The sequence below is a fragment of the Salmo salar genome, chromosome ssa10 (assembly GCF_905237065.1).
Source record: "Salmo salar chromosome ssa10, Ssal_v3.1, whole genome shotgun sequence".
In the NCBI taxonomy this organism is placed as follows: Eukaryota; Metazoa; Chordata; class Actinopteri; order Salmoniformes; family Salmonidae; genus Salmo; species Salmo salar.
The window spans coordinates 6,808,587-6,814,586 of NC_059451.1; positions in this window are offsets into that span (position 1 = coordinate 6,808,587).

Genomic DNA, 6,000 nt, shown 5'->3' on the forward strand with positions numbered 1-6,000 from the left:
AAGATACTTTTTTTCTGAATTAAAACACTAGTAGCACCAATGTTGAATCAAGCCTTATTGAAGGCTACCAAAAGAAGGCTACCAGGTAGCCTAGTGGTTAAGAGAATTGGGCCAGTAACCGAAAGCTAAGGTTGCTGGTTCTGAGCCGACTACGTGAAAACTCTGTCGATGTTTCCTTGAGCAAGGCACTTAACCCTAATTGTTCCTGTAAGTCGCTGTGGATAAGAACGTCTAGTAAATGAAAAATGTTTTGTTAGTGATAATGTCGATAAAGTGTATCTATCTGTTTTTATATTGGTTATATGTGTTGGGGCACACTTTAGAGGACATTTTGTCAACCATGAGGAGAATAAATATGGCTCCCTTGTTCCCATGAGTATCAATGACTTGTTTAGAACCCTCAATTGTTCTTTGAACAATTCTTATAGTTTTTCCCAAAAATATTTGCACACAAAAAGTCTGTGTCTCTCCATGGACTACTTGATGATGATGGCTAATGATTTGTAGAGCTTGTGTGCCCCATAGATAGTTCACACCTTAGTTAACAGATACTTGTGCATTATGCTGATTCTTTTTAACAAGTTTATAAGTTATCTGACTACATTGCCCTCTTGTTTCTTTGTTGTTGGCTTCCAATTCAAATTGCTGCTAGCATATCTTAGCAGAGTTAAAAAAAAATACTTTAATATATTTTTTATTTAATAATTCAATTACATTTATAATGATTTCCCTTATTATTTTCCCCTAACCTCACCACTCTTCCCCTAATTGGAGTAACTAATGGACAACACCACTTAGGCTTATACTTCCAGCTTATACATACTATAGACATTTTATCTCTGAACACCATCCAGTTTTGATTTCAATTTGTCATATATTTTTCAACTGTGCACTGATGTTTCAAAAAAGTTATGAACCTTTCTATTCTCATAATTTCTACAGAATGTAAATAAATATATATTTTTTTGCTAAGAGTATTATTATATATTTGATCAATAGACTATGACTTTTTAAATCACGCAGTAGTGCTATTTGCAGAGTTAGCTCCAGGTAAATGTTGTAATTCTTCAGCCATTTCTGAACCTGTGACCAAAAACAAGCTACATATGGACAGAGCTGGGATGGTTGTATCCCCATATATATAACATTCTATTGGTTGCAAGAATTTTGGATAATTATTTAAATTGAAGAACTCTAAGTTTTGAATACAGCGTTGTTTGTGTATCAGTTCATAAATCATGTGCCATGGAATCAGTCAATCAAAAATCTTTTCCCAACTATTGTGCAATCTATATGGCACAGCTGTCAATTGTTTGGTCCTTAAATGAAACGGCAGAGGTACTGCATATGATAACTATTGATGTAGTTAACAATTGTTTTTGACATTGTGAAAAGTTCTGTGTCTGGAAAGCCCATGAAATAAACTTGAAAAACTCTCAATTCAATAGAGATGTCATTCTAACTGTAAACTAAATGGTTTGAAAGTTTAATCTATGAAGGACCCTTTGAGGATAGAATTTCACCTAGTAAAAGTAAAATACCTCGGGCAAACCTCCAAATATGTGTTCCACCATGGAACAGGAACAAACTATCTAGCCTACAAGTATGCTATTTCTCTCTTCAACATACTTGCATAGAACTACTGGCTTTTCTTGACCCGTTAACCAAATGCAACACCTCTCTATATTAATTTGTTTGCATCAAACCAAGTTTTGTCAGATGCCTGCTGTACTCTCAGCGGATAGCGAACCCTCCGAGGAGATTCACAATCAAAGAAGCCCTCTCAAAACAGTGGAGGCTCAGTTAATATTTATGTAGCCATGGGCAACCCAGCAGCTTAGAGCTTTGACCTCCCTTCATGTGCACCTTGTGGAGCTGCCCTCACACTGCAGAGAGTGAACTATGCACAGCGCTCATTTCAGAGTGGCAACAGTGCATAATGTTGTCTCCCTTGGTAAATCCTTTGCCATTACGGCAGGGTTAATCCGCCATTTTTACCCATCAGTTTCACTGAATGTGCCTGTCACAATCCTCGCTAAACATGTGTTTTCAGTCCACTGGTGAGTGAGGCAGGTTGGCTACAACTTCCTGGCTGACGCCCACGAGAGGAGTTACTACCCATGAAACTAAATGTTAAACAAACTCACTAGACTTTGTACTCCATATTTGTCCTTCATAGTTTTCCTTCATGTGGTTGTCGTTACAATGGAATAAAGAGAGCTTGGGAGAGCTTAGCGTTGAGAGCTCCTTTTCTTTTCACCAGTTTGCAGTATGTCTCATGCATTGTTGAGTGTGCTGTATAAGGCTCAGTCTCACCAGGTCATTTCTAAGAAAGTTAGCCTTTATGTGTTATCACTGCAGTAGTCTTTAATAGTTTGAAATTGTCTTATTCATTGCTTCACGCATCTATCTTCACCTCAAAGTATTACCTGTAAATCTGATGGAATACTTGCAGATTAAGACATTGAAACGTTATTAATCACTTATCACTTAACTTATCTCAGAAATAATGCAGTAAGAGAAATATGCAGTGGATGTGAGCATTTCGTCCAAGTAATGAAAAAAATTATTACCAAGGTAGTTATTTTGAGATATGTTTACAGAAATAAATAATTGATACAGTCTTGATAAATAACTCCTAACACCCCATTTGCATTGCAATTGCCACTAACATAATGCTGATAGTCTTTTTTTTTTTTTAAGTTAACCAACATATCACACACAGTTCACCTGACCCAAAATCAGTAATAGATGATAAAGTCAGACTGACTTAAGCTTCTCTCAATCAATACAGAGTTTTATTTTTTTCTTCCATCTTTCATTATACCGACCAAACAAAAGCAGCTTAGGTGCCCAACCAGCATCTAAACTGGAATCGACATGTGTATACCAAGAGCTGACAAAAACCAAGTAAAATATGATCAAATCAAGACCCAACTAATAAGCTCATCATTTGGTTTGAATTTCAGTTATTTACAAATTTTTCCGTTTCAAAATGTTGTTAATGCAATTTTTCCCAAAGAATCCTGTACTTATAATTGGGTCGGCAGACAGGAAACAATTAAAAAGAAGTCAAACACAGTGAGGGCTTTGAGATCAAATTTGAAAAACCACGGTCCAGCATGGACACGTTAGGCTCTGGCTTGCACAACTGTCAAATAAATTAACTGTTAAATGACCAAAACGCCATATAAACAAATAATTCCCAAAAATGTATCATGGCATAAACACACAGAAGAATCCCAGAGTTTATTTGGCTGTTTTAGACATTGAATTTGTTGTAAAAAACAAAACAACCTTTTTCTTTCAGAAAACAACCTAGACCATATGGTTTATATGTGTCGAATGAAGGATACATGAAAGCAACAGATGTAATTATAAAATCCCTATTCAAATGAAATGTGATGTGGTTCACTTGTGACCAGTGTTGTAGTCATTACTCGAAAAAGTAATATATTACCTATTACTCATTAATTATTTAAACAGTAAAAAATGTGTTTACTTATTACTCCCTGGGGAAAGTAATTAGTTACACTAATCATTGTATAACTTTTGCATTATACCACAAAATGTTGCATGTCCTCACTCAATGTAAACAATGTCAACGTTACCTATGCACATACACATTTGTCAGTATTTTGAGGGGGATTCTACCGTGGATAAGGGCAGCATTTCCTCTACTACATACCGATCTACAAGCTTGTTCAGCTCTCCCTGGGTTGCAGCCTGTCCTCCTGAACGATTAAAATCAAGCCTTGGTCGAAAGAATGAGGTAGGCCAACAGTCATCTTCAGCAGCAGTGGTCATGCTTTGGGTCTTTCGCTACGAGTTTTGTCTTGGCACTTTGCTTTTGCAGGCACTCCAAGATATTGGAGGTTGTGTTCCTAGCAGTGGAGAGGTGTTTCTCTCTTGGGCACAGTTTACATTTTTCAGTTATATTCTTGTCATTTTGTCCTCCTACCAAATCAAAATAACGGGAGTGCTTCCACACTGAGAAACTCAATGTTTTAGACGCTTCTGGCCTTTTTCATCTCCCTCACCAATGCAGTTAGTAGCAGTGCGTGCGTAAACAGCAACTTGGTGAGAGGATGTCAGACTCTGGACAAAAACATTTACAATCTGGGGCGGGGGGGATTTTTTTTTTTTTGCGCCAACAGAGAAGGAATAATAATCATCACAAATATGTATTTGGATCAATAACTGTAATAGGAAGTGAATTATAACAAAAGTAACAAAGTAACGGCGACCTCTCTGTGATCAGTAACTAAAATATTATTACTCAAATTGGAACAGTACTCCGTTATATTACTCGTTACCGCAAAAAGTTATTAATACTGTAACGTGTTACTTTGTAACTAAAAACCTCCAACACATTTTTACAATTTAGTCATTTAGCAGACGCTCTTATTCAGAGCGACTTACAGTAGTGAATGCATACATTTAATTTCATGCATTATTTTTTTGTACTGGCCCCCCGTGGGAATCGAACCCACAACCCTGGCGTTGCACACACCGTGCTGGCGTTGCAAACACCATGCTCTACCAACTGAGTCACAGGCAAGACCAACACTGCTTGTGACCCATCAAAAAATGATATGCGGTGGCCAGTAATGGTTCAGCAGAGACCAACAGTTCTAATTTGCTTCACTTTGTATCAACCTGCTCTGGTTTGTGTAAATGTGGACATATTTTTAAACAAAAGAGGTGGTATAATTATGCTTACTGAAGTCTCAGTATGCGTTGTAATGCCTGGAATGATTTGCTCAATGTCAGGATTATATGAATATTAATTTGTAAACAAAGCTTTTTGTAAAGAATTGTGTACACTCTGTCACAGACTTTGGGCCATTCACTGCTTCGGAAGAAGTATGATTGGTTTGTTTTCTAACAATAGTGATCACCTATCATCCCATCTCTCAAATACATACTTGTCTAGAATGAAAAATATTGTTTGTTCAATGTTATGAGGCATGGGCCATCTTATGGTGTTATCTAGGAATCTGGTTATGGTTTCTTTCAATAAGAAAATCTCTCAGATTGATTTATCTCAAGATTGCAGGCTTCATTGACAGACACAAATTCTTTGAAAGAGCATAATACTGATAACATGCATATGCCCTGCAGCAGTGGCAAAAGGTTGGAAAAGTATGGGAATAACAAATAATACAAAAGACTCATTCTTTTGTGCAAAATTAACATGTTTGAATTGATGAGGAAATGTGCATCATACTGTAAATGCTAGTATCTATTAGCACTATATTTCTGTGTGTAAGTGGTCTCCCTCTATTGCTTTCAACACATACAGTGAGTGGGTGGATCAATCTTTTATCCATTTCCAGTGACTTAATGAATATAACCCATACTATTTACTCTATGAGCTGTATGAGACCTTGTCCTTGTCCATTCCAAAGAGCCTCATCTGAAATATTGTCACCCTTTGAGTTGTCACCGTTTGTAAGGACATGCATATTTGATCCTTGAATGAAAGACCCCCCCAAAATAACTGCTCGGTCAAAGTTGTCAAAATAACAAGAAACTCAAAAGGTCATATCTGACAATGATGAAGAATAGGTCTCTAGGATGAGGACAGTGGTTTCTAACCTCCCCCACCCGAACAATAATAAAAATCTAATGTATTAGTGCACTAATCTGTCCAAGTTAATACACTCTTGTACTAATTAAGATGAATACTATACCAAGGATAGAGATGAGCAAATATGTGACATCACAAGTCCCCTTAGAGGTCAATAATCTTTTAGAATAATTGCCTGCAGTTTTAATTGAGGGAAAAAATAATTATTTCTTACATATTCATCATTGTAAATGCACATTCCTCCCTCCAATTGTGTATTCTTATTCATTTGACTAATTTAAAAGTAACTTCTTTGTGCTGGTATAAAGGATTGCAATTATAAAAGTCTTAAATACATGTAACTTATTTCCATAAAACATTATTGTTCTAAATACATTGGAGGGGACTGCTCAGCAATGCATAAAAAG